At 31.2% G+C, this 14,979-nt stretch overlaps 1 protein-coding gene across 4 annotated transcripts in view; it reads left to right on the top strand.

The window, feature by feature from the left end:
- Nucleotides 1-14,979, top strand: part of Ipk1 (Inositol phosphate kinase 1) — a 375,197-nt gene that overhangs the window by 169,487 nt on the left and 190,731 nt on the right. For 2 of the 4 annotated variants that reach the window (XM_076315766.1, XM_076315764.1), the window contains one exon: nt 7,482-7,553. The exons of the other annotated variants lie outside the window; for them this stretch is intronic. The gene's annotated coding sequence lies outside the window, so the exon portion shown is untranslated. The remainder of the gene's footprint in view (nt 1-7,481; nt 7,554-14,979) is intronic. 4 annotated transcript variants of the gene reach the window in all.

Below are 14,979 nucleotides of genomic sequence, written 5' to 3'. Positions count from 1 at the left end.
AATGGCTTTTATCTAGTACACCTTATGCATCAAAAACTCCTATTCGTTCGTTTGTCACTTGTAAAAATATCAAATTTCAAGAAAAAATTATTTAAAAACCGCGTTAGTAAAAGAACGGCAAAATATGGAAAAAGGTATAAGAAATAATTTAATCGATCCTATGCCAGGCGAGCGAATACAAGCAATTATTGATAGTTAGGGATACTCGAAAAAATATTAATTATTATAAATATCATTAATTTAATAAGAAAACATAATATATGAATACTTACTTCCGTTCAATTTCTCTGTACATTAAATAATATTACTTTCCATTCTTTAACCTTGATTTGTACCTTAATAAAATTCATATTATCTGAAAGCAAAGTTAATTTCCTAATATTATTATCGTTTATCGTCAAAATTATTACTGTTTAAATTAAACGCATTGCAGTATATGGACATTTTCTTCGGTGAATGTAGAAATTTTTATTTTGCGTTAGTGGCTGTCTCACCGATACGCGCGCGATACGGCTTAAAAGTTCGACCAGCCGGTTTTTACAATACATGCACAGCTGCCGACCGCGCGTGTCGGCAGTAGCTCGAGCTGAAGAACGTAAACAGTGGTGGGGATGATTTGAAAGCATTTATAGGGGGAAAATGTGGCTATGATCGAGGGGTTACTGTATGTGCATATACACATCATGCGTTGTACAACAGTTGAAATTATATCAGTCTATATTTTTCAAATTTATTTTATTCGTATTCAATCATTACTTACTATTACAAGTTTTTGGAGGACAATGTCCAAAAGAAAGTTCTTTGAAAAAATACTTATTCGATATAAAGTAACACACGATTTTACTATTGTTTTACATATTAATTATACGTGATTAATATCTGGTAGCATAGCCACACTTTTATATTACGATGCGTTTTGTGAACTAACATTAAGTTATTTCGTCCAACAAGAAATTTATTAAATTTTCCATAATTTTTTGGCTATTTTAATTAATTGTTCAAAAAATGATTGGAATTTCGATATCGGTCACGGATTGAACCGTTTTCTATTCGAAATAATCACATATACAGGGTGTCCCAATTTTTTCCGCATAACTTTATCAACATATTTTATAAGCAAAATTAAAAGAAAGTACTAGACGAACGTGGAGTCTTAAATGATTTATTGCAAAGTTTTAGTAAAAAATATATAATGATAATGTATTGGTGTTCCGACGGTATTTGACATAGCGTATAAAAACATTGTCCGTATCTATTTGTAATTACATAAATACTGTCAATGTTTACATAATCTAACAAAACTAAATTAAACAAAAGCTATTTGTGTTTTTATAAGCATATCCTACAAGCAAAATTATAAACAAAATACAACTTAACAATGAATTGTTTTTTTAAAGGATTCATAATTCCATTTCAGTATCTTGAATGCATCTGGAACAAATAGAATCTATCATCGAATTTTCACTTTCTTCTTTATTTTGTTTAATCGTTGAATTCGACAAATGCGTAATTAATCTCTTCGCGCGTGTTACTTTGTTCTTCAATTTTTGTTTTTACAAGTTTGCAGCGTCTCGTTACGATAGCCGTGTACTAAATATTATCAATTTCAAGTATTATTATATTATATTTATGATTGTATTATATTATATTTATTATTATATTATATTATCAATTTCAGAATTTAACGACGATTTCAGCAAGTAAATAAACATTACACCAGTTCGTTATTGTTTTGTAATTTTGTTATAACATGTTAATGAATCATTTAAGAGCCTATGTTCGTATAATATACTTTTCTTAATTGTGCTTGCAGAATATGTTGTCAGAATTTTGCGGAAAAAAACTGGCACACCCGTACATCTACTTAGTCTCGTGATTGTTTTAGATTGTATAGCAGCAATTTGTTTTCACGTTTTGGTTTATAGTTCCCTATGAAGTTAGTTAATGTTCTTAATTTTTTATTTAAGGCGATGTTAAATTTCACGATAATCCTTTCAAATTTCAAGGTCACGTTGACTTTCGGTAAAGTGAAAATGACGTGGGTGGATTTACTTGCATTCACGTATATTCATGTATATCCATCATTTTTTATGTCGCTCAAAGTGATATGTATATAAATTTTTCAATAATCCCCTAAGTAAGTACTATTACATAAATTTGTCATAATATTGAATCGCTATTACCTTCCATGTATTGCTCGCATATTATAAATAATTCACAAAGCTGGAAATCATAGTAAAACAAAGTCTATCAATATTAATAGGAAAATCGTACGTTAACTATTCTTAAAAAAGAGAACAAAATAAATCTCAGAAATACATTTTCGATTTCAATTTTGAGCTTATTTTTCTATCGATTGTTCCTGACAGTGCATTGTTGAAATAAAAATATTACATTATTTTTTGAATCCTTGCTTATAAAATTGTGCAATTCAAACATCGGAAACATTGAAGAAACGTTAATATACGAGCCCATACACCACAAGATATCGAATAATAGACTGTACTAAAATATTATATATAGACAATCTGTTATTCGAGCTGGTTAACGCGAAACATTGTAAACAGTAACATTAGTTTGTCTCTGCGAAATTCGATTTGTTCTCTTTCTATTTTCCTGTTTGGTAACGTAGATGCTAATTCTAAAAAGTAATCCAAGAGTCGCAGTTCGTAACTTTCAACTTCCGTAGATTGCACAATTTACAGGGAATAATCTAAAAAAAATGACCATATTTTGATGCAAATAGCATATCGACAGCAATAACGTTTAAAACCGAATGAAAATTGAACTACGGAGAATCGTGATGCCTGATTTTGCGCTGCTTAGGACACAGCTCGTAAGTTTTAATTTTTTCTCATCTGTGGAGTCACTTCTCCGAAGTACATATCTAGAAATTCTATAGAGAAGAGGAATAACGTTGTATTTTTATTTAAGCGGTGAATTGCTGAAATTATTTGTGAAAACAAAGTAAAAAAATATTAGATTCTGACTCGTTTTCTCTTCTGAGTAAAATATTTATGAAACAGTACTACACTCCGCGATAATATTACAAGAGACTATACGAAACCATGTAAATCTGTGTTATAAGAAGAAAATTCATCTTTTGCGTAGTATGTTATTGTGTATTTCCCGGGACGTTCTTCAACACAGTGTCGTAAATAATATTTTTAGAAAATTCAGATTTATATAAAAATAGGTTTTATTATCCGCGATAAAAATTATAAGACTGTTTCTGTTAAACAGACAACACGAATAGTAGAATGCGAGAAAATTATGTAAAATCGTTGATCGTGGAATATCGAAAACAGTGTGAGCGTAATAGCTTTTTTTTTTATTTAAAATGCTATGAAAAAAAATTAAATGAAATTGAAATTAACATAATTATTCTATCTGTGTTAAAAATTTTTGTTAGCAACTGAGCAACTAGTAAAAAAAATAAATTAGATACTCGGTTATATATTTCACATTCCTCTACTTATTTCAAGTGTACGTTTCGATTACTAAAGCTGAAAAATTAGTTTCTAACGATAACAGAGAGAAATATATATTTACATATTACTATAACACTGTAATCCAATATAAAACACGAGTTATCCAAGAATATCTTCTATGCAACTGTCCAATCGATTTTACATCTTTTTTTACAATTATCCCCACCATTATTGCAAAATGAATTAGACTATAAGATCGATGTGACACTTGTATTTATGTACATCCAGTGGGGTTCTTGCGTTCTGAGGAACAAATGGCTCAGTTCGCTCAATAATTTTTAATATTCCTGGATGAAAAAAATACTGTATGTACATACGAGATGGATAAACTTATCTGGAAAATTTCACTACAAAATAGTCTACCTACCATTGAAAAGAAAAATCATAAAAGGAACCGAAGAAGTAACAGTCTAGACTGTAACACCCCTCGTAATCGTTCGAGTGTCATGGACCTTTGGAAAAATCCAATCGAAAAATGCTAAGCAGCCCGATCGCGCTTTCTTTTGTTCACCATGAGAAACATCTAGACAAAATCCGAGCGTGCAGTCAGTTTGACTCTATAGACTTACTGGTTGGCATTTTTAGGAACTGAACAATAGAAGCGCGATCCTGCCGCGTGACACTCAAACGGTTAAACATCGTCTATAACGAGCTATACACGTTTGATGTTTACGAAAGATTTATCCCCAGGTTTATCTCGCTTATGAAAAAAACTTGCAAGAAAAGCAGCCGACTAAAGCCGCGAGCAAAGCAACCGTAAGACTGCCTATACACGCAACAAGGTATTATCACAGAGGTTCACACGTGAGTTTGGTCGACTGTCTTTCTTGCTGATCTTTTGCGCGAGGAAGACAGTGGACCGTACATCTAGGCAAACCTCCAAAAATCATCGCAATGCAGTATTATCCGTCAGGATTTTTCACGTTTACATCCTAAGAATCAACCTTTTCCACCTCGAGCTAAGATACACAACGAGTAAAAAAAATAACAAACGTTCCAAGTATCACATATGCCCAGTTGCTAAACTTCGAAACACTGCCACGCGTTTATCGCTATGACAGTCCGTATTAATCGTATACGATTAAAAGTTTTTCAAAGCTGATTCGTATACACTTTTTCGAAATTCAATTATAAGTTTCCTTTCTTTTACATTGGTTTCTTTGCTTTCAGCAAATACGATAGAAAACTATAAATATTTAACAGAGCATGCTAACAATGGATGAGATGATATGAACCACCGAAATACGAACGGAAAAGGTTTCTCCTTGTTTTATTTGTCTATGAACCGATGAAGTGGTCCTACCAAAAATAGGTTCAAATATGACTTTATTCGGACTCGTTTTACGTGTGTGGAAGGGAAAGTTTTTCGGAGATAATTCGTACATAGTATTAATGAAAATAGTCAATACAGCTGTGTTCGGTTTCATTACATCGAATATCTCACCAAACCATTGGTAATACTTCATAAAGCACAATGAAAAATATAAAAGTGGTAGTTTACGTTAGTTTACCATATCGATACGAGTGTGGCATTAATTTGAAGCTCACTCTTATTGGATTTCGTTCACTCTCTTCGTCGGACAGTTCGAACGTGGCTAAGTCTCACAAGAAAAGGGTAAGACCTTGGGGTTACTGATTTTGTTGAAACTTAACACACTAGTAGATTTACTAATTTTTTTATAAATACGTGTAATAAAAGTCAACAACTTTTGAAATATTAATGATCAAAGTTTCATTACTATGTAAAAATATAATCTTAAATTTTCATCTATCGATTAGCACTGTGGCGTGATTTTAGTTGTACTTTCAAATGGATTTTCTTTTATTTTCCTTGTAATAAATCTTCCATCTCTTTTAGTTAATTCATTCAGCCTATTGAAACGATTCATATTTTCAAATATTCCTGTATTTTTATACATTATTAACCATATATTGGACACTCGCATAAATTCCATTCATTATTTTACCAAGTTTTTAAAATGATTTTCCACTTTTCCGAAATTCACCTATAATTTTCCTTCCTTTTATAGTAGTTTCTTTAGTTTGAGCTAACAATGGGTAAAATGCTATGAAACGATCGAAATATTACAAACGGAAAAAGCCTGATTTCTCCTTATTTTATTATCTATGAACTGGTGAAGTGGTCCCGCCAAAAATGGATTCAAATATGACTTTATTCGGACTCGTTTTAATTACGTGGAATTGAACATTTTTCGGAAATGATTCGTACACAGTATTAATGAAAATAATCCGAATATAGCTGCGTTTGGTTTCATTTACATCGAGAATGTCTCATCGAGCCATTGATAATACTCTTATGAAGATAAATTGAGAAATATAAAGGTTTGTGGTATAGAAAGGCTGTCACATCGAGATACATACATATGTATGTATTTACGTGTGGTGTCGCTTTCAAGTTTTATTTTCACAACGACCAGACAAGTGTTATTTTTCAGTTCGGTTATCCGGAATAAAATAATTTCAATTATGCGAGCATCATTGTACAATCATTCTGCCCATTTACATATGTATGTCGCCCGCTATCAACACCGTGTCACTTGAAACTGAGATGTGTACTGAGAATGAGAAGGAATAGCGTGAACTGAGCTATTTGGCCCTGAACTGACAAGAATCCAAGCTGCTGGCTACACATTCTGCAGAAGAACTTATCAAAAATAAGCCGAAAAATGAGAACAAACCAACTTGATTTCTTAGAAATATAACAATGCGTTATAACAAAATGGTATGGTTCCTCATTGGAAACAAGAACGATTTACTTAGACATACAAAAAAACTATTGTGGTATAGAAAATTAATTTCAGAAATAATCTATATTGAAATACAAGAGGATTACAGGATTAACACACAAAGGTACACGAAATTATTGAACCCTTCGTATAACGATAATCTTGCTGTTTTCAAATTTTCCTATAAAAATCCGATAATATACTTGAAATTACCACATTAATGCATTGAATCTATAATAGAATCGTCTGTTCATTGCACCGTTATTAGTTGTTCCGAGAGTTTTCTAGGAATTATATTTGTACAAATTGCATAAAAATACTGGAATTATTTTTGCAACTTGAACCTTGACATTTTATCAATTGGTTTATTTTAATATACTATTTATATGTTTTAATAATAACAATTCTTCACAGATCTCATTTCTTCCTAGAATACGGTGTTTATCAAAGTTGATGGCGCGCCTCTTAGATGCAGAGACGTGTGTCGTAATTTAAAGGGAATGCGAAAGAAAATTTGTTACGTAGAAAAATGTGGATGACCAATACGATTAAACATCTGTTTTTCTTGAATCGTTTTCAATTTACCGCTTATTTCAGTCACAGAAATTTCTCTTTCTTTTTAGGAGAACACCTTCCAAAGAGTTTGAAAACCAGTGTTTTATTTCGATCAACTATATTCTAACCTATGTATATCGCATTTCAATTTTTAGACTAGATATAAAATTGTCTCCTAATTTGTCAAAACCCACTAGATTATTTTACTTGAATTTTTACACGAACTCCGTATAGTTGTCGATGTATGTATTATATGTAAATTATCCTTACTCGCTAATTAAATACTACCTGTTCGTACGCACAGTTTAAATTTTGTATTCATGTTTTATATCCATGATATTTCTCAGTTGCATTTTCTTCTTAATTTTAATTTTTATACACAATCTCTTCCTCTCGAAGAGGATCAGCTACTTACATATAAGTTTACTTCTATACCCAATAAAATTGGAATGTATATTCTTGGTGAGAAACCTGGATATTTTATTACTTGAAAATATTTGGAACAAATTTAGTTTACGTAGTAAATAATTTAAAAGGTAATTTAAATAATAAATTGTTCAAAAAGTTCGAACCTACTTTTCTCGTTCGAATGTTCTCATTACTCGCTGTGCTATGTTATAACGCGATTAAAAGTTTGTGTAAAAACGAAAGTAACACTTATACGATCCTCCCCTATTTCTTGTTACAGGTAGTGTCGGAGCCCATGCGTCACTTCTGACAAGTCTACGGTGTCGAGGAAAACAGCAATTTGTAAAAACCGGTAAGTGCATCACTTAGGTTCATGAAGAATGCAAAACCGCTGGCGTTGCATGAATTCCTAAAGTATGTATGTATGCGAACTTTACTGGAGGCCTGTGCATATACGCAGGGAACGAAGCCAGCCAGAATAATCTGAGTTTATTGATCGGCTCTTAGTTGCCAACTTGGCAACGGCAAACTCCTGGAATTACGAATGAAATGTTCTACATAACGAAACGGTTCGCAAATCAAGACTTTCGTACCTTTACAAGGGTGAATACACTGAAATCCATCCCCCCCCCCCCCTCCTCCCTAAACAATTACGTTTAAATTATTTCATTGGTAACGAATTATCCAAGTTAACACGTATTTAAGGTTACACGAACCGGTTAACTATAGTATTACTTCACGGACAGAATAAAATGTGGAGAATATTATAATATTAATTATATTATTCTTTCCTTGTTCTTTTGAGTTTAAGAGTTTCATTTAATTTAACATTCATGAATTCTCAGCAAACGTATGTTTTGATTATATGCATATGCATGCCAATGCGAAATCAAAAACGTACTAACGAATAGATAAATATGAGAATGTATTAATATACTAAAATAATTGTCTGTAGGAAATTCACATTTATGTCTTTTATGTAACCAAAGAAAATTTATTCCTTTTAAAATTTGCACAATGAACATTTTTACAAAGTCTTGTTTTTTATACGTATTACAAATTACGCTTTTTGTAACTTTGTATTGCTGAATTTGTAAACTTTAATACGTTCTTGGTTCGTTTTCGGTTATATTTTACATCATATTGTTTTAGATCCATTTCGAAGATTTTAAACATAAATATCGATAACATCAATTATTTTGTAAATGATACGATGTTTAAATCTCCTTTTTCGTATTAAGAATAATTTATATTATTTTATGAACACCCTTTTACTTACATTAAGTATAATTTGAAAAATTGTTTAAAAATGCTTATATCGTTTGAAAAATCGTGGCTTACGATATTCTCAAGATAACGATGCAATTAACTATGATTGTATTATGTATTTTATTTGTGTCAGATCATTCACCTTTTCAGGTACAGAGTTTTGTTTACAAAAATGTTTGTTACCATAGGTGATACATATGAAGTTCTCGAATAAATATATCAATATTTAATTTATGCAGATGGCGATAATGCTTTGATAAATACTTTAAATATACATTGAATATTATTTATATATATATATATACTAATAACTGTAACAATTCTAAAATTCTTGCAACGGACTGGCTTTTCCAAGAAGTTCGAATTTGTGAAATTTTCACGGGTACTACGAATAGAATGCAAAAGAACAGTAAATAAGTTAGTAACCTAAAAATTAATGTCGTTAAATAATTAGAAAAGTTCTATTCCTGTTCACACACGAATAAACAATGTTCGTGTGATTTTAATAAAAATGAAACGATTTCATTTAATAATATCGATAGAAATTGTATAATTAAACCAAACAGACTTTAACATTCAGTTTAGTGTATAAAAACTTACTGTACACTTTCCAAATAAATATTGTAAATATTTTAATCATTATTATCTCTAGACAACTCGTACAATTTTTACCTAAATGGCTACAACGAAATTATTCTCACCACTGTTTATTTATGTTTCTCTAGCGTCCTAGGCAATATCGATGTAAGATACACACAGAAGAAATTAAATTTCATTTATTAAAGAAAATTAAAATTTGTATATTTGTCATTGTATCTATTAGCAATTTAACAATGGACTGGTGAGGTTTTCTTAATGAAAATAAGACAAAACGAGTCTTTAATCAAATTGTTTCAATCATTCGTAATGGAAAACTTTTCAAATTAAACTTGATTCCGATTCATTGATAAACGCGCGAAGGCATACTAAAAAATAGAAAACCTTTAATGTTCATTAATGGATGAGATGTATCGTAGCTTGACCGTAGCCTCGGATAGAATATATCAGTATCTGTAACGAAAACTCGACCTTCTTCGAATAACTATAACATTCAAGACCCAGTTTCGTTTCAGTTATCCGAAGATTATTGCATTCAAAAATCATCAAAACTCAGATTTCCTATAATTATAATATACTAGTATACCGGCTTCGTTTTAGTTATCCAAAGATTATTGCATCGAAAAATCATGAAAACTGAGATTTCCTATAATTCTAATATACCTGCACACATCGAAACGATAAAAATCGACCGATGGTCGATACATATAAATCTATTGACCCAGATTAATGAAATTTACGCGTGAGAACGTTTGCATCACATATTTATCGCTCGCGTGAAGACAAATAGAAGTTATACAAGCGCATGAGTTTCAGAATATTCATGGCCTGAGACCCAGCAATTAATATAGAAAAAGACAGAAAAAAGGAACAGTTTACGGACAGCACTTTGCCTTCGCTGCGGACTAAACGCATTAATCTCCGATCCGCAACTAATCCTGAACCCGCTAATGAACGGAATATTCATTGCGATACGGACTATCGGACGGTCTCTTTGACAAATATTAATTATCAGTAATGATTAATAATAGACACGACCGTGCATCGTATTGATCGGCTGCAGCTTGTACAATAAAATATGTGAACACCCTTGCTCACGTAAGTTGCTAACTATCGATGCAAACGAACTCCGTTGTGACAAATGCGTGCCCATAGTTGTGCAATGTAAATGAAATTGACAAAGATATGTCGTCGAACGTAACGTTCACTTTAGAATTGGCTCTCGTACCGTGATAGAACTTGAAATAATGAATCTAATAATACATAGTTTTAGGTGTAGATTAATTAAATAGTTTTGGCAGTAAGCGTAACGTTTGTAGGTGTATCCGTACCATGATTGGAACAATGTTCAACTTTTTTCTTCCTTTCGTCACTAGATTTTTTCTTAGTATATATAAATCTTATTATATTATAAACATCTTACAATCTGGAATTAAACTTTGAACAGTGACATGCGATTATTGATAAGCAAATACAGTCGGGAACAAAAAGATAGCACATTGTACGAAAGATATTATATCATTTCTGCAAAATCGATCATTTATACTCGACAGGTTCCTCTGGTTCCTGAAAAAAAAAAATATATATATATATATAATTTTGCATTCAAATAGTTTTCTCTAAAAAGAATCTGCAAAGTCGTATAATTTTTAAAGCAGAGGAATAAACAGACTTCATAAAAAGGACCTCTTATAAAATCTACTTATAAGTTCTAAATATTCTTTGTTAACTTCTGATATTTCCAACATAGTAATAATTGGCTATTTATTGTAAGAAAAATGTGGAAACATTTACATAGTTGCCATTCATTATACGTTTGATTTAATTTCACAAAACAATTATCTCCTTCGATAACAGTTCCGCGTAGTTCTTAGTGTAGCGTATATGTATACTATAGTTCTTCTTCGCGGAAGAAAGAGTCATAAAGAATGGTTACAAAGTAAAATATATTTTTTAATAATATCTCTATCTTTATTTTTTGGAGTGTTAATAGTTTAGATTTCGTATATAGAGTGCGCCCAGTTAGAACATATGGTTTATTATTTCCGCATACGCTCTGTTGCACCTTGTGTACGAAGTGCTTTCACTTATTTTATACGTTCCAGCAAACCTTGGTTTTTAAAATGTTCTGTCGTCGAAACTCATCTGAGCCAATATTCTCTTAAAAAGGTGGTGCAACGTTTCTAATGTTAGGTGGAGGGATATCAATCAGCCATTGTTAAAGCTTTTCATTAATCTCGCTATATCTAAAACACAATCGTTTAGTCCCCCTTTCTCTCTTCGTCATTTTCGATCACATGTTTTGATACTCTTTTTAAGATTTTCAGTTGATTATTTTTTCTCAATTTCGTTATTGACATTTCTTTGATCGAATATTCATAAATGTGCTTACGCCTTTATGTTTTTCTTTTTTTTATTTCTATTCAGAATCTTCATTTCTTATAATTTAGGAACATTTCTTGTCTATAGTCGGATCGAAATTAACTGGCCACTCAAAGCCACTTGTTCGATTATCAATCACAGCAGGAACGACTCTCACTTTTACGCTGTGCCAGTTTTCTGTTTTGTTGATCAGGGTAGAGTATGAATGTCGATTCCCAGGAAAATTCGTAAGAAGAAAAAATCGGGTCATAGAGAATCGAATCAATGAAATGTAAAAGCCCTGGGACCTGGTACAGGTATATATAATATTCGGATACCGTTATCCAAGGTGCTATCTTGCGACACGTGTTTCGCTTATGTTTACAACTTAATTGTAGGCGCTCCAAAGACCGTCCGATTGACTGTAATAAACTAAGTTAAGGATTAAAAGGGAACAATTACAATATTACCTTGCATTATCTTACAAAATTATTCCCATACTACCTGGAAGTTAATCTTAGCGAACCTCGAATTTCGGTTTACCTATCGCGGTCGATGGTAATTTAACTAATACCAATGAGTGACTGAAGTGACTATGAAAATTACAATTGTTATATATTTTATCGTATCATTATAATACTTAATCGAGTAAATTAAATGTTAACGACACAATATTCATTTAAAATTTATTCAATAAATAAAAGATTAGCTTCGTACGGTTAACCAATTTGTACGGCCCATTCTCGTGAAAATGGATGAGCATCGTAAACATCGACGTTCCGTTATGTTTTAAATAAATTCGAAAGCAAAAACATAATAACAAATCCACCCCCTCCCCCCGATTTACACGTGGATTTTATTTTAATTTTATCAAAATCCCTGATATCAAGCGCAAACAATAATCGATACGGAATAATCCCATTTTCTTTATCAGTAGCTATCCATGACTCTGAAGTTCAAGATTATTCAAGGTATCTTAACGTCACTAAAGATCAACATTACTCGAAAATAAGTTTAGGATTTAAATGCGTGCTTTTTATGCGGGATCTAGCTCAAAATGCAATAACAATCGAGCAGTATAAACTATAACTACAAACCATTCAGAATTTCTCATCTAAAAGTCGTATAAAAAATGGAATTAAACATTTTTGCTTTTATATATGATAAAGTATCGTGTAAAACCAATTTCATTGCTATACTATAAGATGCTTTATACTAGTGGTTATTATGAGAAGATGCTATATTCTATTGTACACGTATTTTATATAAATTGTTTCCCAGCTCGTCTAATTTAATAGCTCCAAATTTTTTTCTTTCGGGTCTTTCTTAACTCTTAGTTAGTATCGTTGGGTCATTGATGACACGAAAATGTTTCAGTTATTGATTCTTCGTTTGCTAGACAATATCACAGTCTCCGTTATTTTATATTTTCTTAACGTTAGACATAGTGTTTAGTGCAACGATAAAATATTGGTTGTACATTTAATCCTGAGCGTCAATTACATTATTATTGCATTTGCATGATATTTGACCCAACCATACCAGCTGTGTGTATTATCTGAAAAATAAATGATATTCAAATTGTCGAAAAGTTTAACCGAAGCAAAGTTAGTGAAAATTATCAATAATTTATCGGATGTGAATGATACTGAAGTAAAGATTGAAAATTAATATGCCGATGATCTTAGTGTCGTAAATGTACAAAATGAATTCGAGAATATTTTTATGCCCATAAACGCCATTCTATATTTTGCATGAAACAATATTTTGCACATACAGAAATAATTTGCAAACAACATTACGTGCAAAAGAATATTGTTTTCCTTGCAACGATGATTTAGAAACCTGATAAAGCTTCATGTTTATTTTCTGTATTTGTTAACATCATCAAGTCAGATTTTCTACATCATCTAAAACTGATTAATCTTACTTAATTAGTTGCTGTATTGTTTCAAACATTTATTATAATTATATCTCTGCTATTTGTTATATTCACATACTATTTTTCTCTTTTTATTCATTTTATATACTTGTGTATAATTACCAATATAATTAGTATTTTTTTTTTTAAATCCATTGTTCTTTTCTTATACGTACTCCATTCAACTATTAATGTGATTTAAGGGAACAATACTCATCTTTATCCACACAAAACAGTAATCGATCACGAATATGTTTGCCACTTACAAAGAGAGTGCATGGCCTTGAGGTCACCGATTTAGTTCAAATTTTGAAGAATGATACATTCTTCTTCCCTGTTTCTGAAGGTGTATGATTATGTGGGCCACTATTCAATCATTTTTTAGAAATTTGCAATTAAAGATTCATCATTTCTTAAATTTAATTCTGTTCAGAATAATTAACAAGTAATGGTTTAGCCTAGTAACAAGGAATCAGTGTTCATAGGCATTAGGACCCAGGTTCAACTCTGGAAAGGGATGTGTATAATCTTTTCTCTTTCTTTTTTCTTTTTTTCTTTAATTCTTTTTTATTTGATATCAATTTTCTACATATATACTTACTGGAAAACTTGCAAAAATTTTGTTTGCCATAAAAAAACAATAAAGAAATAAATTATGTTTAAACGCAAAAAGCTACAGAAACGATCATTTATACAAATATTTATTACAAAATAATAAAAGCGTCTCACAAGAACAGAAGGAAAACTTTAACTTTCAATTAATTGTGCCTGAAAACAATAAATAAAACATTTGTCAGTTGAACAGAATAATAGGTTGTTCAATAAGTTTTATCGAATGACAGAACTTAATGAGCAACCTATTACATGTAATCCTATCAAATACTATAATGAGAATAGTGCAATTTATTAATCTATAGTGTATTTTATTCTATATCAGCCACTACTATTTAAATTCAGTTCTATTTAACAAGCGCTCTACCGAATCACGTACTCCCCTTATAATCAAAATTTTATTCGCATAATAAATAACGAATAAAAATTCCACATATCTACATATTTGCATCGTTTATTCGGTCAACAGTTATTTTTGGTAAAATATAATTTGATCGTATAATTCAGATTACAATTATTATTTATCAAAAAACGCATTGAAAGTCGTTTACTTTTTATTCGTTATTTAAAATTTCTATCCACATAAGGATTTTGTTTATCTTTGTGCGTGAGTGACTAGCAACAAAGCAGGTTTTAACGTGTCCAGACGAGAGTAAACTCGCAAATTTCCGAGTGTCTTTTCTCGATAGCGATAGTTGAGAGTAAAACTCACATGAAAACGTAGCATTAAAATAGGATTTCCTATTAGCGTCAAACGCACGCACAACCATAATGCTGGGTCCACACCAAAGAAAAGCTGTTCACGATCTGTTCGCGAGTTGTTGGAAAAACCGTTCACAAATAGAAGCAACATATTAAAATTTCAAAAAATGTCTGGACAAGATTCGCTGCTTACGTCAGCTGCACATCTTTTAATAAAAATAAACGGCATTGAGAAAAAAAGGGAGCGTCGGTGTTGCCAGAGTGGAATGTTTAAACCAATAAGGATACAAGGATATACGATTGAATTAGTTTGATA

The sequence above is a fragment of the Ptiloglossa arizonensis genome, chromosome 7 (assembly GCF_051014685.1).
Source record: "Ptiloglossa arizonensis isolate GNS036 chromosome 7, iyPtiAriz1_principal, whole genome shotgun sequence".
NCBI lineage: Eukaryota > Metazoa > Arthropoda > Insecta > Hymenoptera > Colletidae > Ptiloglossa > Ptiloglossa arizonensis.
This window is presented reverse-complemented; position numbering and strand designations above follow the sequence as displayed.